This window comes from Meriones unguiculatus, chromosome 1 (genome assembly GCF_030254825.1).
Source record: "Meriones unguiculatus strain TT.TT164.6M chromosome 1, Bangor_MerUng_6.1, whole genome shotgun sequence".
NCBI lineage: Eukaryota > Metazoa > Chordata > Mammalia > Rodentia > Muridae > Meriones > Meriones unguiculatus.
Genome location: NC_083349.1, coordinates 187422637 through 187445864, shown reverse-complemented (window position 1 = coordinate 187445864; position 23228 = coordinate 187422637).

The window sequence follows — 23228 nt, the reverse complement described above, 5'->3', positions numbered from 1 at the left end:
ATAAAAAATAATAAAGTTTAAAAAATTCTTACTCTTTTTTGGTTAGTGTTTCATGCTAGTTCTGTTTGGGGAATTTAGACACCAGGTATCAAATTTGATTTGTCTTTAGTTTCACAGATAAATATGCTGATACATGTCTTCAAAAAGAAGAGACAGATCTCTTCTTCTAACCCTAGCCCACAGCCAGCCTGGAGCCTTTAGCATTGTGATGACCTGACAGAATCTGCTCAACTTTCCAAGACCCTTCCAGGGACAAGATGACTCTTCTGTGGCCTTGTTACATGAGACACCCCTTCTGTTAGCTGCCAGGCGGAGCTCTGTAAGAACCTGTCCTCGTCTACTCTATCAGTGAGAGAACAGAGAGACGGTCACTGCCCCATACCATGCCCTTCTGCTGAGCAGGTCTACAAATGTTTGGAATGCCTGAGGCCTGCCGGACATTGGCTAGGCAACAGAAATGCAACAGCATGTAACTCTTGGTTCCCAGGGTCGGAGAAGGCTGCAGTGGCACAGGCTAGGACTAAGAGAAACAAGATTTTCAGGGCAAATACCTTTTTTCACATTGTAGGAAATTTGGAAGAGCACAAAGCAAAACAAACTGACCCGTTCCTTAAACACTGTTAGTTTGGTAAATATCCTCCCATTGGCTTTATAACCACCTGCATTTGTAGCCTCTTGCTCTGTTATGGTTTTCTTTTTATGACAATAGTACTTGGGGACATTTCTGGGCCATGTGTTTCATTAATGACTGCTTAGTATTTCAAGGGTTTTGTTTTGTTTTGTTTTTGTTTTCTTGTGAAAGGGAAGAAACAAGACAGTGCTGTTCTAAAGGCAAGTCAGCTGCATTGCACACGCAAAAAATACCGTTGCTGCCACCTAAAGGAAAAATGCTGAAAATATTGAAATGACTGAGCTATTAAAAATATTAAGCTGAGCTATTAAGAGAGTGGATTTTTAAAAATAATTTTAGAATTTATTCTTTGATCATATCATGTATTTTGATCATTTTCACTCCTTCCCCTAACTCCTCTCAGGGTTTTTGTTTGTTTGTTGTGTTTTGTTTTTTTAATAATGCATTGAGTCCAATTAGCATGGGGGTGGGAGCAGCCGTAGGAGCATGGTCAACTACCAGAAGCCACAGCCCTAAAGAAAACTGCCTCTCTCTCTCACCAAGGCAGCCGTCAGCCATCAGCAGCTCCTCAGCCAGGGGTGGGGTTTGTGTGCTCCTCTCCATTCAGGCTGGAATGTTGACTGATGAGCAAGCACATCTGCCTAAGTTCATGAGTGCCAAGGTCCTGTCTTGCTCAGAAGACACTTGTTTTGTTTTGTTTTGTTTTGTTTTCTCTTACTGAGATTCATTTAAAAAGAATCCTTTAAAAAATCCTTTTTATTTTAATATGCAGCTAGTATATTCACTAACATAAACTTTTAAATGACAAAAATAGCATATGGTGAAACACAGAACCCATGCCTATCTTGCCTTCCCCTCCACAGCCTCCTTCCTGCTCAGGGCCAATCTTTTTGAGTAGTTTGTTGGGTGTTTTTCAGAAATAGTTTGTGTAGACGCAAAGGTCACTGTGTGTGTAAGTATCCTTTCTCTGAGTGGCCATATGCTAGAATCGCATGTTTGAGTGAGAAAAGCACACCCTATCGCCCTGCCCCGGCACGGTGTTGGAATGCCTCCCACAGGCTCATGTGTTTGAATTCGTGGCCCCCTGCTGGTGGCACTGTTTTGAGGCTCTGTGGACGCATTGACCATGGGGCCTACCTAGGTCATTGGTAGCTTGCGCTTGAAGCTGCTAGTAGCTTTGAGTGTCAGCGGGAGCTGTATTGATCGACTCTCCTGTCTGCTGAGGTGGTGGCTCGTGACAGCTACCAGCTTCTGCGGCCATAGACTGACCTGCTCCGCTTTCCCCACCACGGTGGACTGATGTCCCTGATACCATGAGCAAAAACTCAATTTTCCCCCCTTAAGTTGTTTCTGTCAAACATTTGTCACAGCCACGAGGAAAGCAACAGATGCTGTATGCATCTGCTGTGTTTCTCTGTGTGTTTGTTTTCATCTGCTAGGCATATATCATGCCAGCGTATTGGGATGATTTATTTGAAAAACACTTATATTACGTGCTTTTTAACGAAGGTGTGATGAACCAGTCTCCAACAAACAGATTCTTTTTGGCTGTTGTTGTCTTTCTGTTTGTTTATTTCAGGGTATAGTCTCACTGTAAAGCCCAGATTGACTTCAAACTTGTGAACCTTCCATCCCAGCCTCTTTGAGTGCTGGAATTACAAATGAATAGCACTATCCTTCACTCAATATTTAAGTCATCTCCATTTTTCCAATTTCTTCTTCAGCGGTAGATATGATGACTTCCTTTGTACATGATCTTTACACATGTATAAGGGTACACATGTGGGCTACGACTCTAGAATGGAAATCATGAGATTTTTTATTTCTTCTCCAACTCCAGCTGTCCTTCACTTCTCTTCCCCCTATTTTCCAGAACAGTTATGAACTGTACGGTCAAAAACCAGGAGCTGGAGAGATGGCTCAGCAGTTAAAAGCACTTGCTGCTTGTAGTGAGAATTTTGTCATTTTGATTTCTTTTAAAAACACAGAAATGGCTGGGCACAGTGGCACTTTGGGAGGCAGAGGCAGTTTGAGGCCAGTCTGGTCTACAAATTGAGTCCAGGACAGCCAAGGCTACGCAGAGAAACCCTGTCTTGAAAAACAAAACAAAACAAAAAACCAACCAAACAAAAAACCTGACAACAAAAATTTAAAAAAACCCAGGTGTGGGCATAAGAGGCTTCTTCACAGTAGCTGACTATGATTTGCCTCATACTCTAGCAGGCACTGTGGGCTTGCCAGCTGCAGATAGTTTCTGTGACTGTGTGATGTTTGAAATTCTGGGAACTTTTCAGTGGGTATATAAATGCTAGAGCCCCAAGAGGCAGGGATGCTGTTGGTTGCAGTTTGTCAAATAGCCATTCACAAAGAAATGAGAAGAACAAATGAAATATTCTGCTGGCAAGGTAAAACTTGCCCCAAGGAACGAATCATCAGGCTCCTAATCAGCAGGAAGTAGTCTAACGATAACTTTGACCCTTTTCCTCTCCATCCTTTTTCTTTCCTGTCTTGTTAAGAGGATGGAAGAGAGAGAAAGGAGCCCACAAAGCAGCAAACATCAGCTACAGTTGCTCTTCCAGAGGACCAGAATTCAGTTCCCAGCACCCACATCGGGTGTTGTCGCAACTGCCTATTATTCTAGCGTCAGGGGATCTGACCCCTCTGACCTCTAGGGGCTCCTGCCCTCAAATGCATGCACCCACGTGTACACACCAACCAGTACACACACACTGACATATAATTAAATAGTAAAAATAAGTATTAAGGAAACAGAATGGTGTCTACAATTGTTACCACTGAAGCTGGCAGTGTGTTGCAATCATATCTTCTTTATTACAGAGAGTCTGCTTACCCTGACATCACTAATTGTTAATCTTCTAATCTAGGAAAGATATATATGGAGGTGATGGTCAGAGAGCACATAGCTACAGTTAGACAGGAAGAATAGAGGTTTACTTCTTAAGCTTTGAGCTGTTATACAGCCTGGTGAAAACAACTTAGATGCTAATTTTGAGGTGTTTTAATGGTTCCTCATTGTGTTTTTAAGTCATAACATCACTTAAACTTGTTGTTTCTATTGCTTATGTGTCTTGCACATATGCCATGTGAGTTCAGGTGCCTGCTGAGGCTGGAAGAGGGCGTTGGATTGTCTGAAGCTTGACGCCCAGATCTTAAGCCTCACAGTTTGTGTGGTGGTAACTAAACACAGATCCTCTGAGGAGCAGTAAGTGCTTTTAAGCGCCCGCTGAGCCATCTCTCCAGCCCAACATAACATCACTCTGCACCCCGTAAATACATGCAACTATAACTTATTGAGTTACAGTGATGAAAATAGAAAAAGTAAAATGAATTATCTACTTTCTTTACTACCGAGTACTCGCTCAGTTTCTATATCTTTTCTTACAGTCAACAGAAATACAGCAGATTCGGCAAACTCTTTCTTCATCATAATTTTTCCTCAAATTTTTAAACACATGAAATAAGTATCAATTCTACACTTGTCCTTAAACATCTTCATTTCATACTTCCACAGTCTTCTGGGGATGTTGCTTGCTAGATATGGTAGACATTTCAGTCACAAGATAAATTTCTCTCAGAATTTTGAGACTGCTCTATGTGTGATTCTGTACTGAGACCGAAGAGTCTGGCTCCAGTGAGCTTGCTTACCCTCAAGCAGAATGTGGCTTTTGTTGTTGTTTGTTTGTTTTTAATTCTGGAACTTTCCAGGATAGGATCTTCTGAGGTCTGAGGTCTTAGGACAACATGCTTTAGAACATGCAGCAGACATGTATCAGGGCTTCATGCAACACATCTTCCTTCCACAGCACAGAGCTGCTGTTCTGTGTGGTGCTTCTTAGCCACTTTGCTCTAGGAAGAAACTTATGACTAGTTCTTTCCAATAGAATGAAAGTGGGCAGTGCTTATGCATACCGTACAAGTTCAAGTGGCAGGGTAAGGCTTGGACTGGAGGTAAGCACCAGGGATGCCCCTAGCTTTTGGCAAGCCATTGACTCTGTAGCATCAAGGTCCGTGTCTTCTGTTTCAGCCCCATACCTCATTCCGCACCTACGTGGTGACCGTATTTGGCCTCTGAGGACAACTGACCCATGCCATCAGATCCCCTGGTTGCTATTATCTCTGATAAATTGCTTCTCATCCATTAATTTTCTATCTTTTAAATATTTATCAAAATCCTTTTTTGTTACTCTCTCTGTGTTTATGAATCTTCCATCCCTTAACTGTTGCTTGGAGGAGCTTGGGTAACTAGGGGAGCATGTTCATTGGCCTGAGTTACTGTGACAAATAACTATAAAAGTAGTGGCTGAAGGCAACAGACATTTGGGGCTGGAGAGACAGGAGTCAGCGGTTAAGAGCACTGTGCTGGTTTGAATGTGAATGGCCTTCATAGGCTCATGCATGTGAATTCTCTGTCTCCAGTTGGTGGAGCTGTTTGGGAAGCATAAGGAGGTGTGGTCTTGTTGGAGTTGGTGTGTCACTAATGGTGGGTGCTGAGGTGTCAAAGGCTCATACTGTTCCCAGTGCATTCTTGATCTGCTTCCTGCCTGTGGATCAGACGTAAACTCTCAGCTACTGCTCCACTCCCAAGCTTGCCTGACTGCCGTCGTACTTCCTGCCATGATGGTCACGGATTCACCCTTTCAAACTGTAAGCTGCCATTAAATGGTGTCTTCTGCCTCAGCTAGTGCATCAAAAGCTAAAACTTGGTGTTCCGGGAAGAGAACAATGACTGTGTGCAGAGAGACACACAGACTGTCAGGTTCTTTTTTTGATGGAAGAGAACAACTTTATTTTACATTTTGGTCTACTTAAAGGGCAGATCAGGGTTACTGGATCACTGTGAATGAATGTCAGGCCTCATCTGGAGCTTTAGAGGTCATAGGGCTCAGAGATACCTCATGAACACACTTCCCCCAAGAGCACCCAGGAGGCATTTTTCTTTTGGCTATCAGATTGGCCTGAAGTATTCAGCAGAGAAATGAAGGCCAAGGGGAGGATGAACTCAGACACAGATTCCCCTTGAATTCAGCTTTGCCCTTAAAAGGAGACCTTTACAGGCCATCTGTACAGCAGCATTTTTCTGTAAGTTGCCTTTGCTCATGAGTTGTGTCAGGACAATAGAAAAGTAAGTTACAGCACGTAGTACTACTCCTCCCCCATGTCAGGAGGCTCACAGACATCTGCTACTTTAGCTACAGGGGATCTGACACCCTCTTCTGGATTCCAGGGGTACCTGCACTCAGGCATACACATCCCCCACACAGACACACACATAGACACAGATTTAAAAAATAAAATAAATCTCTTAGTTTTTTTCAGTAGCAGAGACTTGTTCTTGTATTATTGAAAGTAGGAGTATAAAGTCAGTTTTACTTGTCCAGAATCAAGGTGTTGACAGGGCCACACGCCCTCTGGATCAACAACCATGTGCCTGACGAGAAGCCATTTGAGAGGATTTATTTTAACTCGGGGTTTGATACAGACCATCATGGCAAGGAAGCACAGTGGCAGGAGCAGCTCAAGACAGTGGCCGCAGGGCTTAGGAGCTGTATGCTCACCGGACCAGGAACCAGAAGAGACAGAGCTGGAATTCCAGCAGCGTGCTTGTTAACCCGTAGACTGCCTTTCGTATCCCTTTTCCTTGCATTGGCTCCTTCTTCTTAAAGGTTTTAGAACCTAAGCCAGGCACGATGATGCATGCCTATGTTCCCAGAACTCAGGGAGACAGAAGCAGGAGGATCTCTGTGAGTTCGAGGCCAGCCTGGTCTTCAAAGCAATTCCAGGACAGGACAGCCAAGGCTGCACAGAGAAAGCCTGTCTTGAAAAATTTAAAAAAAAAAAACAACAAAAAAAACAAAAAAACAAAAGGCTTTAGAACATGTCAAAACAGTGCTACTGTCTGGGACCAAACACTCTAGGCGGTGGGATACATTCCACATTCAGTCAGTAACACCATTTGAGGCTTTAGGGGACAATCCTGTCTTGTGCCTTCCCATTTCTGATAGCTGCTGGCATTCCTTGGTTTGTGGCTATGTCACTCCAATTTCTACCTCCATAGTCAAATTGTTTGTTCTTCCAGATGAGGTCTATATAGGCACTTTCCATTACTCCCACAGACAAAATACTTGTGGTTTTGCACTTCAGATAAGCCCAGATAATCTACAATCTCTGTATCTCACAGCCTTCAGCTTCGTCTATAATGGCCAGGTTAGACAGCATTCACAGATTCTACAGACTGGGATGTACACACACCCGTAGACACTGATTCCCAGCTTACCCCAAGAGGATGAAAAGTATATGGTCAGTCCACATTTTAACTCTCTTTTGAGGCAGGATCTCACTATGTAGCATTGGTTGAAATTGCTATCTTCCTGCCTCACAAGTGCTTGGCATCCTGCTTTCCATCCTGTTACGTAGACATCAAGTCCAAGTTTGCTTCTAGTACCATTTAAATTCTTTTCCCTTCCTTTCTTCCTTCCTTCCTTCCTTCCTTCCTTCCTTCCTTCCTTCCTTCCTTCCTTTTCCATTTAAAACTCTTACCTACCTGGATTTTATTTTGAAATGATACTTCTTGTTTTTTTTTAATCCCAAGATCCAATCATTAAGTATTTTATTCTTTCCCATCAAGATAAAGTGACTATCTAAAAACAAAACATCAAAATACATTTATTTTTCTGTAACAAGTAAAAAAAAAAAAACATTAAAGTATTTTTTTTAATCAATACAATTTTGAGACATTGCCTTTGCTCACTTGGGGCTCTGGTGAGTGGCATGCCTGTTTCTGCCCGGAGAGTGGAAAGTCCCTTCTGCATGTCACTGTCATCTGATGACAGCTCCCTGACAACGGGCTGGCGTGTTATAGGCACTTTCCATTACTCCCACAGACAAACAATGGAGGGAAGGCTGTGTGTTCTAGCAATGGCACTCTTCCACTCCTTCACCCTTCCCAGCCTTCCAAGCAGCATCCTCTCCAAGGCCTGCACTACAGTTCATGTGGTGGGTGCTGAGACAAGGCAAGCCGCGGCCCTAATCACACTCCCAGGACTCAGAGGCCTGGCTGCTCCTCAAACTGATTTGGAAAGATGCCTGTCCCCCCGCTTCTGGCACCCCAAAGAGCCAATTGGCTTCTTGGGAGTTTCTGTGAAGGCTCGTAATAGGGGCTGTTTCTATATCAGCCTTCTTTTCACTCTGTTAAGGATAATTTAGAGCATGCCAGGGTAACCATTTTGTCTTAGAGCACTGTAATTTATTTTCATTTGGGACCTTCTGTGTGCGAGTCATTTCTGTCACAGCACTGAGAAGAAAACAGGCATTTCTGAAAACTTGGAGTGTCAAGCTGAGCCACTTTCTAAAAATCATATTTATTTGGAATGTGTGTCCCTACACATGGGCAGAGGGCACAGGGCAACCTGCAGGAGTTGCTTCACCCCCTCTGTTGTGTGGGTCCTTGTTGACCTCAGGGCCCACACAGGCTTGGAGCAAGCTCCTTAGCCCACAGAGACTACTTGCCAACCCTCGTGCTGGACCCTTCATTTTTGTTGCTGGTTTTGTCTCTCTCCTCCCCCCCTTACCCCTTCTTTCTTCTTCTCTTCTCTTACTTTTTCCTTCCATTTCATTCCTTTTCTTAATAAGACAGAGTATGTTGGGTGATGGGGGCACATACCTTTAATCCCAGAACTCAGGAGGCAGAGGCAGATGGATCTCTGTGAGTTTGAGGTCAGTTAGCTACTTGTCCAGGTTGACTTTAAACTCAACGGCTCAAGAGATCCTCCTGCCTCAGCTTCTCAAGTACCTGGAAATACAGGAAGACACTACTAAAGCTTAGCTTTAGTCTGAACTGTGACTTTCATTTTATTAAAAGGATAGTGGAATTTGAATCACTCTGTTTGCCAAGTACTAATATAACAAGGGCCTCTCAGTTTTACAATTCTCTCTCTCTCTCTCTCTCTCTCTCTCTCTATATATATATATATATATATATATATTTTTTTTTTCATCTAACAGGGTCCTTGCATATAGATCTGGCAGTCCTGGACTCACTATGTAGCCCAGGCTGGCTTGATCCAGTAGCAGCCCTTCTTGCTCAACATCCCAAGTGCTGGCACACATCATTTCTTTTATACATCAGCCACTATTAGCTGTTTTTTTTTTTTCTGTAGTTCTGAACTCCCCCCTGTCCCCCCTTGACCAGTTGGTCAACGACACGTGTGCATATACATTTGTCATGTTGTGGCTCTGTCTTTCATGGGTGATACAGTTTTTTGCAGATTGTATTCTTGTTACTTTGAGTATTTCCTATTTCTAGGACCCTCTTGAAGTAGAACTCTCCCATGCTTGTCTGGCACCAATTCTTTTGCCTTAATCTTTGTTTCTGATCCACTCTTCTTGACGTGGACGGTGCCAAAGAGAAAAGAAGGATGGAGCAAGTCAAAGGGAAGTAGTGGGAATAAGAGATGGAGGTTCGAGGACAAGCAGACACCCTTAGAGATAGTTGGCGTTTTCCTTCTCTAAATCTGGAACCTAACACAAACAAGCACATTCAATTGAGACTTCTAGTCAGCGCCTGCCTTGTGGGTAATGGCACAGCAGTAATGAAAGCTAACACCTCGGTTACCTTTCTTGTATCTCTTGCCCCTGCTCCTTAGCTTTCTTGTAGACGCCTCAGTATACCAGAATACAGTACTGATGCCTGCTTCACAAAACGTTTGTTTCTGGAAGTTGTAAAAGTGAGGGGGGGGGGATGAGAATTGCAAAGACAAATCCATACTTGGCTCCGTGACCTTGGACAAATTATCAAACCTCTTCAAGTTTTATCTTGGCCATAGACCGTGTTTACTTCATCAGTAGTAATTGAGAAAACGTATGGGGAAGCCTTAGGGTAGTGGCTGATATGTGAAACAACCCAATTATCAGCAGGGAGGAGCCAAGTGAGCTGTGAGGTCAGTGGAGGCTTCGCTGCAGCTAGAAGAATGAGCACCAGCTGCAGGTGCCAAGAGCTGTTTAAAGCGGAGGAAACTGGGTCAGTGGCTTAGAAAGAGATTGAGTTCTACTTGTTGTGGGAGGTCAGCCGTGCAAGGTTCCACCCTGTCTGCTTATAACCTGTGTCCTTCTATAGCCTTGGCCACTGAGAAGATTCTAGATGGGACCTGTGACTTTCCACTCTCTCTAGCTCCATACATTCAACTGTCTGTCATTCTCCTCACTACCTTGAAGGATCCTCAACTGCCCTATACATCTTACAGTGCTTTCTAGTCATTTGGCTCTGCCCTAACCCTGCTTAACTCTAGCTCTCCAGCCTACTTCCTATCCCCATCCACAGAAGAATGCCTGCAATTTCCTTAACTAGTGCTAGCATGTTGGTGTGTCTCCCCTTCATATGTTAAAACTTAATCCCCAATGTGATAGTATTAAGAAATTGGGCTTTCAGACATTAGGCAGAGTGTGGGAGCCTTGTGGAAAAGTGAGAGGAAGGATAGAAGGACCTGGAGGGAACAGGAGTTCCACAAGAAGAGCAACAGAATCAATTAACCTGGGCCCAGGGAGGGGGGCCATAGGGAGACTGAAGCACCAATCAAGGACCATGCATGGAGCTGGTCTAGATTCCCTACGCATATGTAGAAATGGAGGTTTTAGAGAAAACAATGAAGCCACCAGGGTTCCGCCCTCCTGAACAGGGTTAGTGCTTTTATTAAGAAGACTGAATGATGAGAGCCTGCTTTCCTACTTCTGTCCTGCAGTCAAGTGAGAACTCAGCAAAAGTTACTGTCTAGGACTTAGGATAGAGCTCAGTGGTAGAACACTTCCATGGCATTCATAAGGCCTAGACTTTGTTCCCTCCCACTAAGAAAAGAGAAAAGAAAACATTAGTGTTTGGCTGTTCTAGGGAAACATCCAGTCTACCGGGGCATTCATCATGGCCCCTCTAAACCCAGGGACTGGGAGCAATGAATTTCTATTTGTAAATTACCCAGTCTAAGATACTGTATTATTATAGCCTGAATGGACTAAGACATCTGGTCTCCACTTAAGCTTACAGACAGCCTTAGGTTGCTCAGCAATATTATCAATTTCCCACGGTCCTTGCCATCCTCATTCTGCTTACTCTAGGCTGATGAAAAGAGGAGACGGGACACCTTATAGCCATGGAGTCTCCACCCCCAGCTGCATATTACATCGAAAGCATCATAACCAGCCCTCCCACTATCCTTTTTCTCTTTTCCTTTCTGTTGTTTTCTGAGATAAGCTCTCACTCTGTAGCCCGGGAAGCCCTTGAACCCAAGACCCTCCTGCCCCTACCTTCTCAGACTGGAATTGTAAGGCTGTACTACCGTTCCAGGCACACCAGTCTACTGTGTAAAGTACACTTGTCTCTACCTGAAAAGGCCTCCTGACTCAGTCAAGTCCATAAAACCTGCTAGAAAAGCCACAAGGCAGGAGATGCCTGACAGCAGACAGGCTCACAGAAAAGGGGTGGGCATAGACAGCCATAACCAGTGTTTACTCTTTGATTGGCAAGTCATCTGTCTCTGTCTGAGATTTTTCTGATAATGAGATATATGATTTATTTTAAAGTGCTAGAAAGGCATATCCACAAAATATAATCCAACCTATTTAACTGGTAACTTTTTAAGCATGACAATGATCAAATTATGTAGAAATGTATTCCCAGGTGTGAGAGTTAGTCAGCTGCACTTAATTGGGGGAATGACAAACTTCCTCCTTAATAACTTTTTTCTCCTTCTTTCTTCCATGAACTTGTCATAAAACTATAGCCTTACAACTTTAATTTTTTAAAATGTATACCTATTTCTTTATTTGTGTGGGGGTAGGGAGGCCTGAGTGGTGGTCAGAGTTCAACCCCAGGGCGTCTGTTAGTCCTTTCAGCATTTCACTGTTCTATTTCTAGGAATTGAACTCAGGACGTCCAGGCTTGGTGTCAAGGGCCCTCACTGCTGAGTCATCCTGTCAGCCAGTAGCTTTATTTTAATGTAACTTCTAATCTTTTATTTCTAATCTAGATGGTGTCCCAAATGCACACTCTCACTTTCTAAGGTCCAAAGTTTTGTGCTTTCACAAAAACAAATCCTTCAGCTTCAGACTGAAATTGGTTTGTTAGTCTTTGTTCCTGGAGTTGTTTTGCCCAGCTGTTTACTTTTTTAGTTCACTTCAGGTTCTCTCCCCTCATTTTACTTCAACCAACTGAGGAGGCCGCTGGCAGGTGCCTTTGTGGGCTGGGCTTTGGAGTCTCCAAGTTTGCGAGCTGCCAGGGACTGCTTTCTGTCTCGTCGGGCTCCACCTAGCGGGCTGAAGTGGAAAACACTGCCCTCACTTGGATTTGTTTACATCGGGCTGCTGAATTATAAACTCCAGTATTCCCTCCCAAGATCCAGAGGCTGGCAAATCCAAGATCAGGATGCCAACAGATCTGGTGTGTGGTGAGGACCAGCTGTCTCATAGAAGACACTTTCTTACAGCGTGTCGAGTGATGGAAGGACGTGGAGCAGTTCTCAATCTGTGGGTCACAGCCCTTGGGGTAAAGGATCCTTTCACAGCGGTCCACCTACGACCGCAGGAAAACACAGATATTATGATTCATAACAGTAGCGAAATTACAGTTATGAAGAATCAAGGAAAATACGTTTATGGTTGGGGGTCACCACAGCAGGAAGAACTGTGTTTAAGGATCACAGCTTTAGCAAGGCTGAGAGCCACTGCAGTTAGAGGATCTCCAGAGAGTCTGTTTCACTAGGCACTAATCCAATTCACAAACATCTGCCCACTTAACCCAGCAGTAATTAATCATCTTCCAAAGAGGACGACGACTCCTATCTTTGACTTGGGAGTGGGTAGGATTTCAACATACTAATGTGTTGGAGATGATATGACACAAACATTCAGTCTGTAAAAATAGTTGCCTGTTCTTGGATTAATTGAAAGGCCGTATTATTGCACCCCATGGACACATTGCTTTATTACCTGGGCTAGGAGGCACTGTCAGAAGATGCACCTTATGTCTGTGTCACTGATACTCAACTGCTTGTTCTTTTTAAAAATCACCATTATGACTATTTGGGGATACAAATGCTATGGCTGTGTAGATGACAGAGGACAGCTCTGTGGAGTCTGTTATTTCCTTGCACTTTCATGTGGGCTCCGTGAGAGACTTTAAGGGCCAGTCTCTCAGGGCCTCCATTGCTGTTTTCATATATGAACTCTGTCTTTCTGAAAGACCTGGCAATAGGTGATAACTTTTCCTGGGATCACAGGAACTGTCCTGAGCCTTAGGTTCTAGGTAAATACATCATTTACAATTTCCAGCTCCTTTCCCTACCTTATGTAAGACAATCTGGTCAGAGGGGTATATGCAAATGTCAAACACTTGGAGTGAGTTTTTGTCTGTCTCACTTAGACTCTCAAGTCCCAGGACAATACTTATTGAAAGAAACAATAGGCAAATGCTGACTTAGCCATTGGGAGTATAATTTTAAAATTGTTAAATTCTGGGGGTGGCAAAGGCGACCATGGGAACAAATAAACAATCATGTGAGAAGGCTGATCAATGCCTTAACAGTAAAACAAGGAAGGGAGATAGGGAATGAGGGAGAGCAGATGCAATTTGAATATGGGCAAAGAGTTACTGGTAAACTGACATTTGCAAAGATCCTGAAAAACAGTGGAGGAGAAGGTATGTGTAATCAGGGGAAGAGCATGGAGCAGTAAGCAAGTGGAAAACCCCAGGGATGGATGGTCTCTGTGGCTGGAAAGGCACAGGGGAGCACAGGGGAGATAAGAACAGCAGGCAAACAGGCAGTGGAGGGCCTCCCAAAGCACTGACCTTCACCCCCGCTGAACGAGCTGGGAAACCAGTGAGTACATCTAGCAAGAGATTGATGCCTTAGCAATTTTCACAAGGTTATTCCGGCTGTTGTTTGATATGAAACTAAAAGATGAGACATTGCAGGAGCAGGGAGATAAAACAGAAGCCCGCTGTACTCAGGCAAGCAACTGTGAATGGTGGCTTTGACCAGGGTGGTAACAGATAGAGGTAAGATATACTTCAAGGATAGAACTGACAAGATTTTCTGATGGATCAATTAGATGTGTTATAAAAGATAGAAATCCTTATGTGACTACTAGATTTGGCCTAAGAACAATGGGAGCACTGGGGTGAGGTTTATCTCAATGGTAGGGCCTGTTCATGCAGGAGGCCCTGAGCTCAATTTCTAGTGAAACGAAACCATCAAACAAGTGCCAACCAAAACAGAAAAGCTCCAAAACAAAAGTAAACAAACAAAGCCCCAAATCTAGAGGATGGAGTGATTAATTGAGTTCAAGATTACAGATGACTATGAGAGAGAGAAAGCAGCCTTTTGTGTGTGTGTAAAGGATGATGGAGAAATCAGGCATTTGAGGTATGTGGACCCAAGCCTGGATCCCTAGCACAAGCATAAAAAGTTGAATGTGGCAGCACACACCTGTGATCCACGCACTAGGGAACCAGATCAATCCCGGGGGCTTGCTGACAAGCCAGCCAATCAAGGCCAACCAGGAAGCCCCAGGTTTGGTGGGGCCTGTCTCAGAGACTGAGGTTCAAAAGCACGTTGCAATTGATGAAGACACTCAACGTTGACCTCTGGGCTCCACACACTTGCACCTACATGCACAAACACATACATACATTGGAATCACTATAACACACACAGACACATACACACACATAGTTCAGCCATTTTGCCATTTTAAATAGAACTACATGTTATTCTCTACCTGGAGATGTTAGGTATGGGCTGGGAAACCAGATGTGGAGTTTAGACCACTGGCCTGGCTGAGAGAGAAAACTTTATGCTTCAGCAACGTACAGATCTAGTAAAAATAGAGGTAAAAAAGAAGTTTGAGGATTGGTGCATGGAGCACCCTAACATTTAGAGTTGGTGGAGCGAAGAAAAAGCATGGGAGAGAAGAAACAGTGGCCAAGATAAGAGCGGAATTCCTAATGACGTCAGTTCACACTGTGGGAGGAAGTGTGGCATTTGCTGGTGACATTACAAATGGTACCGATGAAGTAAGTGAGACAAGGACTGGAAATTGACCATGATATTTAGCTGTGTGGAAGTTGTTTTTGACCTTGACTGTTACGAATCAGTGATGTGATAACATGAAAGTCTAAATGACTTGAGGAGGGAATGTGGGGAGAGACCAACAGGACAGTGTACAGAACTCTTCTGCTGTTTGTTATGATTTTACAGAAAGACAGATGACGAAAACATTAACTGCAGGGTTATGTAGCATCAAAGAAATGTGAGTTTTTGATGTGAAGACCAAGGACTCTGCAGGACTCAGGGATCTTGAACCCATGAGTCACCCATGAATGTGCTGACACATACTTTTGATTTTTTTTTTTTTTTAGCCTGAAACATTGTAGGTATCAAAAAATGGGATGTCTTGCAGAATAGACATCTGGCCAGCGGTGGTAGTCAATGTGAAACTGCCACACAGTATTCCCGAAGAGCATTTCTACTGTTGGCTATGCTATTTGAGATGGTAGCATATAGCCTGCTGTGCTCTGGAATACATGGCTGGGAGTGAAAGTTGTTCTGGAGCATTAATGGTGCCTATTGTGCAAAAGTTCAGAGACTGTCTTTGCAAAACAAATCTTAACTGGCATTTTTCTAGAACCTGAAAGGGGACATTGTGACATCCTCCCCACTAGTCATCAGCTTTTTTTTTTTTTATTTAAGCCATAGGTATATATGTGAACAAGTCATGCCAGGTTCAAGTACCTGTTCTACATAGGTGATTACAAGATAAATCCTTATGACTGAGCTTGGATTATTTGTTTTTGTCTGACATCCCAAATGGCCATAGATTTTTCTGATGCCTGGTGTATGTTTGTTTTGATTATTGTCTTCTTTCCAAGTGACATTATCACTGTAGTTGAAATTTTGTATTTATTAATGAAGTACTTACTACTCAAAATATTGAAAATGTGTTTTTAGTTTTTTTCCAACTTTTTGTGAGCATAGTCATTCACTCTGTAGTCTAGTTTTCACACACACACACACACACACACACACACACACACACACACACACAGAGAAAGAGCAAGAGAGTATATTCCTAACACTGTATTTTGCTTTGTTTATGTTCCAGATTAGCTCACATTTGTAGGAATGTGCCTCTGGCAGTCAGCACACACCTTACAGAGTCTGCTAGACAACATGACTGGATGTTTAGAAATGGTGTTGAACATGCTCCCTAAGCTCATCCATATGGTGCTGTGGGAGATGACTAGGTAGGTGGAATGCCAGTCAAAGCAAGGAAACAATACCTGTCTCTCTTAGTGAGTTAAATCCCAAGGGTGAGAAGAAAGAAAGAAAGAAAGAAAGAAAGAAAGAAAGGAAGGAAGGAAGGAAGGAAGGAAGGAAGGAAGGAAGGAAGGAAGGAAGATTGATTAAGCAGGGTGTGCTGGCACACACCTGTATCCCAGCACTTGGGGAGGCAGAAGCAGGCGGATCTGTGAGTAGATTCAGGCCAGCCTGGTCTACAAAGTGAGTCCATGACAGCCAAGGATACACAGAGAAACCCTGTCTCAGGGAAAATAGGAAAAAAAAAGAAAGATTAGCTCAACTCCTCCATCCCACTTCTTGCCTTACCATGTGACCTCTTTTTCTGCTCTGCCTTGGTGATACCATCTACCATAAAGCCCTCATCAGAGCTGAAATGGATGGTAGCAATGGATCTCCAATTTGTGGTCTCCCAAACCGGAAGCTAAGCAAACCACTTCATAGATACTCAGCTACAGATACTGTGTGTTCAGATAGTTTTACGTCAACTTGACAGAAAGCTAAAGTCATCAGAGAGGAAGGAAGCTCAATTGAGAAGATACCCCCGTAAGATTAAGCAGCAGGCAACCTGTAGGGCATTTTCTTAGTTAGTGATTGATATGGGAGGGCCCAGCTTCATTGTGGATAGTATCGTCCCTGTGCTGGTAGTCCTGGGCTTTATAAGAAAACAGCCCGACTCTTGGGGTAGGGCTATGCCCAGTTTTCTGAGAAAGTGCCAGATTGATTTCCAAAGTGGTCATACAAGTTTGCAGTGGAGGAGGGTTCCCCTTTCTCCACATTCTCTCCAGCATGTGTTGTCACTTGAGTTTTTGATCTTAGCCATTCTGATGGGCGTAAGGTGAAATCTCAGAGCCATTTTGAAACGCATTTCCCTGAGGAGTAAGGACATTGAGCATTTCTTTAAGTGTTTCTCCACCGCTCAATATTCCTCTGTTGAGAATTCTCTGTTAAGCTCTATACTCCATTTTTAGTTTGGAAGTGAAACAAAATTCAAACCAAGTAGATTTTTATTGTACTTCCCTCCCTGCCTGCTTCCAACTTGTAATTCCTCAGTGCATTTCAACATGGTTTCTCTTACGAAGACGTAAAAGCACTGCTGGTTTGAACATCTCCGTTAGCACTTGGGCAAACTAAAATACTGAATCACTGATTATGTCCTCAGATCAGAAGATAACTGATAATTTTCCTTATCAGTTATCTTCTGATCAGCTTAGTATATTGTTTTGCTCAGAGAGAAAAAAATTAGCACTCATGATTATCGCCAAATTCTTGAAGAATTATGAACATACAGGTCATCACAACCTGTATTTGCCAACAGAAAGTATAAAAATAAAATAATGCTATAATGAAAGAAAGAAAGAAAGAAAGAAAGAAAGAAAGAAAGAAAGAAAGAGGCACAGCAAGTCAGCACCCCTTCATCAGCTCCTGCCTCCAAGTTCCAGCCCTGTCTGAGTTCCTGTCCTGCCTTCCTTCAGTGATAACTGCAATGCGGAAGTGAAAGTCAAACAAATCCTCTCCTCCCCACCTAGCTTTGGTCAGGGTGTTTCATCACAGCAAGAATAGCCTGAATTAAGACCTTGTGTTAAGGCAACAGCACATGGCTATCCTGTAGCTTCTGCCACTGACTGTTTTTTTGTTTGTTTTTGTTTTTAAGTCTGTTTTGTTTTGTTTATGTTCCAGATTACCTAATATTTGTGGAAATCTGCTCCTGCCTGTCAGCACACACCTGGCAGTTTCTGCTAGGCTCCTGGAAGCAAAGCATTGGAGATGAAGCAACTGTCTTGTGATTTATGATCAGAGACAGACAAGGACTGAGTCTGTTTCTTTGTTTTTGTTTTTTTGTTTTGTTTTTTTCTTTCCCAGAATTACTGTCTGCCCTTCGAACTTTGATGTGGCAATAGGCTCATCTGGAACTTCCTGCTTTATAGTCATTAGCTCCTCAAGTTTAGGACCTTGCTCTTTGACTTAATAGATAATCTCTTTCTGGCTGCCAGCCATCATCTTGGAACTTTCTGATTACATAAGTTTCTTGTTCCCTTTGCGGTTACGTTTCAGGACAGTCTATATTGTAACCTTCGGTTGTTTCTGATCATTACACTCTGAAATAAAAACAATTCTTGACAGCACATACCAGCCTCCCAGTGATGTATCCAGAATACACAGTTTTTACATTAATATAATCTGTATGTGATTTTAGGATCTTGAAATATTCTTGCAAACTTCAAACAGAATTTTTCAGCCTACCAAAACAAAAACAAAAACAAACCAGAAAAAAAAACCCAAAGCATACCCCCCAAACCCCCAAACCCCCAAAACAAAAACAAACAAACAAACAAACAAACATCCTCCCCCCAAAAAAACCAGGATTTCTTTTAGCCCATTGTTTTTAGGCTACTGGGTCTTGCTGCCTCTACTTCTGGACAGAAAAGTCTAGCATAAGTTTTCAAAGTTCCATCTCACCAGGTACAAAGATTAATCTTCATTGTCAACTTGGCTGCACTTGGGATCATTAGGAGCCATACTTCTGCACAAGGATATGTAGGTATTTCTGGAAAGTTTTAACTGAGTGAGGACTCGCCCTAAATGTGAGTGGCGGCAGTTCTGAGCTGCCAAGAAACCTATTGTGGTTTGAATGGGAATGTCCCTCATAGACTCCTATATTTGAATGCTTGCTTGCTTGGCTGATTGGTTGGTTGGTTGGTTGGTTAGTGGAACTGTTTGAGGAGGATTAGGAAGTGTGGCCTTATTGGAAGATGTGTGTCACTGTGGGGTGGGCTTTGGGGTTTTAAAAACCTATGCTATTTTCCAGTTAGCTACCTCTTCCTGCCTCTTGTTTGTAAGTTTTATTCATCTGTTTCAGTTGTTGTTTGTGAGGCTTACTGCTTCTTTCTGCTAACCTAGGCCTAGTCTAAAAAAGTTGTGTTAATGAAAGAAAATTCCATAAGCTCTTAGCTATTGTTCCAGCACCATGCCTGCCTGTCTGCTGCCGTGCCTACTGCCATGATGATCATGGACTCCTGCCCTCTGTAACTGTGAGCCTTCAATTAAATGTTTTATTTTATGGTCATGGTGTCTCTACGTAATAATAAAAAGGTAACTAAGACTTTTTTTTTCTCTCTGCTTCCTCCATGCCATTCCACATGATGGACTGTATTCCTTTGAACTGTGAGCCTCAAATAAAACTTCCTTCAGTTGATTTTTTCCAGGTGTTTGGTCACAACAGTGAAAAAGCAACCAAAACGCCAGGCAATCAAGTTTTGAATTGAAATATGAGTCCTTGCCACCCCCAGATTTCTCTTTAATGTTGCCTAAAGAAGGGCTGTAAACATCAAGGTACATACATCTATGGTGACCTGTGTAATAGCAAGTCAAAACACTTAGAGCATGGACAGAAGATGACATCTAACTGCATTTTACAAAACATGTTTGTTGGTATAATGTTCTTTTGGAATGTATACACCTTACCCTTGTTCATTCAAATGCTGATTTCTCTCCCCAACTCTCTGGTTTCAATCCGGACATTGCATTGTGATGCTTATTCTAAGCATCACCTGTCTCAACTTTGTGTAATCATGCCAAAATAAAACAACCAGCCACAATTTTGAGCAATGGAGAGGAAGGAATAGGAGGGAGAGGGGAGGAGCCAGAGGACAGGAAGGAGTGGGAGTCAGAGGAGGAGAGAGAGGAGAGAAGCTGGAGGAGAGGTCTTGGAACAAGTTGGAGAAATGAACCAGATCTAATATATCATTAAAAGCAAGTATAATGGGTAAAATCTGAATAGTAGGAACTATGCGGGCTTGGAGGTTTAGGATGGAGTAACTATTGCCCAGCATTATGTTCTAAGTTAACTAAATAAATCCCAGTCTCTGTGTGGTGATTTGGTTATACAGCTATTTAGGATTAACTGCAGCTTTACTAAAAAATATATCAATAGTAAATATTGACGCAAAATACAACACATGTTAAAGTGTATGAATGTATAATTGGGAGGAGGCACATATGCATGTCATGATATAAGTATGGAGGTGGAAGACTGCTTGTAGGAGTTGGGTCTCTTCTTCCAACATCTGGGTTTGGGGACCAAACTCAGACTGTCAGGGTGGCAAAATGTGCTTTTAGCACCTGAACCATTTTGCTAGCCCCCAATTGCTAATTTTAAAAAAATTGTGTTAGTTTTGATTGTGTGTAGATCTGGGTATGTGCATGTGAGTGCAGGTGCTCCTGGAAGCTAGAAAAGGGTATAAGAGAACTTAGAGCGAGAGTCACAGGCAGCTGTGCGCCATCGCCATCCAGTGTTAGGTCTCAGACTCAGGAGAAATGGCTAACCAAGGCTAACATAACAAAGCAGACCCGGGTTCTCCCAGGAGCTCTCAGGGCCTGTTACAAGGATCCTGGCGGGCATATGCTGCACCCTACCCTAAACTCTCCCAACCGAGGACTAGGCTTCTCTCCTCTACATAACTCAGCCATTTAGCTACATTGCCTTTTTTTTTTTTTTTTACCTCTTTGCCTCTTTATCTCCTGGTCTCTTGGCTCCTGGTCCCTGTCTCTTCTCTTCCTCTCTGCCACACCCCTCCAAGCTGTGGTTCCGTCTAGACTCTTCCAGATGCCTCTGGATATGCCCTCTTCCTCTTATCTAAAATAAGCCTTCTCCACCATGCCTAGGAACAATCATGTCTTTTCATTATTATTATTATTTTTTCATTTACAAGCACAGCACGTGCTCTTAACTGGTGAGCAATCTGTCTAGCACTCACCAATTTCTATAATTTTTTTTCTATAATTTTTTCTTTGACAATTTCACATATGCATATAATGCATTTGATCATATTCACCTTCACATTTATACTCTAATACCTCTACTCCCTCTACCTGAGTGCCTCCTTCCTAACAGTCCTCCTCCTCCTTCTATGTCTCAAAAATATTTATTTATATTTTGTGTGTATGAGTATTCTCCTGCATGTATGTATTTGCACATATACAGACATGTACATGCCTAGTGCCAGTGAAAGCCAGAAGAGGGTTTGGATGCCCTGGAATTAGGGTTCTAGAGGATTGTCACCTGTTGGGTGGGTGCTGGGAACTGAACCTTGGTCTTCTGCAAAAGCAGCAAGTGCCTTTAACCACCTCTCCTATTTTATATCCTGGATGTCTTTTCTTTTTTCTTTTTTCAATGACAAGTTGAATTTAATCAAGGTTGCTTTCACGAGCATGGGCAACTTAACGATTGGCTACACTAAAAGTCCCACGAATCCCCAGAGCTCAGGAAACAGAATTGTTAGGACTTTTTATACTTTACACAGCACTTTTTAGAAACTTCACCCCATTTGAAACAGAGGATATGCTACATTCTATGAGAATAAATAAGGTATTGTAGCTCTTGGGTACAAGAGGAGGTGATCTGTTGGGAGGAATATGATTGACTCAATGGAAACTATTGGATGCAGCAAAGTTCTGTAGTTTGAATGTGTTCCTTCCAAGATCCATGTTGAAGTTTAATTGCCAACCCAAGGCCAGTTAAGGGGTAGCATGGGGCTGTCAGGAAGAGATTAGGGGTGGCACTTTATAGACAGGGCAGCACATTGGCAACAGCAAGTCTGCAAAGATTCTATGTTGTTTTACCTGTGTTTACAACCCATGTTTCCCACTCCCTCTGGAGTTCTGCTAAATGTCTGTATCTTCAATTCCTAGAGTGGCCTCACCCACCCTTGAAAGTCTATAGAACAATTCCAATCATTAATCTCTATGAAGATGCTTCCTGAATTCTAATGCTGTTAGAGAAAGTTACTAGGCAATATCAGCTTATTCTTTATGCCTAAGTGAAGCCTTGAATATATCAGAATATTAAGAAAACTTCCCAACTACCTTATCACACCCTATAAAGCAAATGTCGTTCCTTAAGCTAGGCAAGCTTGTTCTTCTGCAGGAGGGCTGAGAAGGAATGCATGCATCACCCAGTTCTCCTATGGTTGAACCATCTGATGATGAAGATTTTGGACATAGGATTAAAAAACAACAACAACAAAAGCCTTCTCTTCAGGATTTCTTGATCCCTTTCTAACCTGAGTTTTAAAATTATTTTAACTCAAAGACTAAGGTAATTATGTCTACCCTCTGCAGGTTCAATATCCATAATCCTCTAGAGAAACTTTGCCCAGGGGTATGAGATTTTGAAATATTCCTTTTTTGTAAAAGATTTTTTTATTTAGGTGTGAGCATATATTTAAAAGGTCAGAATGAGGCAGTTACAGGCACTTATGAGCTAACTGACAATGGGTGCTGAAAACTAAATTCTAGTCCTCTGGAAGAGCAGCAACTGTTCTTAACTCACAGGCCATTTATCCAGTCCTTGAATATTCTTTTTTAAAAACAATATTCATTTTTATTTTATAAATGTGTCTGTGTGTGTGTGTGTGTGCACGCGCGTGTGTATGTGCCACACGTGTAGTGGGTGCCGGTGGCCGCAGGAGGGCAGATTCCTGTGGGAGCTTTGAGTTACAGTTGGGAGCAACTACAGGTCAATGCTTGGAAACAAACTGAGGTAGTCTGCTACAAGTGCAGAAGTGCCCTTCACTCGTGAGCCCTTTCTCCAGCCTCTGGAGAAATACTCCTTCTCTTCCCGGAGGTATGTGTTTGCCTGAACATGTGTAAGTGCACCACGTGAATGCCTGGTGCCCAAAGAGGCCAGAAGAGAGCTTTGGATCCCCCGGAACTGGACTTACAGAGAGCTGTGAGCTGCTCTATGGTCACTGGGAACTGAACCCAGGGCCCTCCGCAAGAGAAACACGTATTCTTAACCTCCTAGCTATGTCTCAGCCCCAGCTTGAATATTCAAGTGATCTGTACCACGTCCAGCTTGTTTGCAACATGTGCTTCTGTCCTTATCAGTAATGTCCAAGAGAATGTATTTATTGCTCATGGTTTGTGACGCAGTTTGTTGCACTAATTCACCTAACCTCCAAAACGGCCCTGAGTGTGAACTTATCTGTGAGTCACGGAAATTCCTATCCACCAAGAGATATTTATCCAAGGTCTCTGATCGACATAGGACTTGGGTTTGAATGTTGCATTTTTTGACCTCAAAGACTCTTTCACAATTTACCATCATGACAACATGCGGTTTGAAAATCCGTTTTCTAGTTTTGAAGTCTGTTGAAATAGTTACTCATAAAAAAAAAAAAAAAAAGATGTTTACTGTTGAGTGTCAGGTTTTATATACTCAGCTCGTCAGCTCC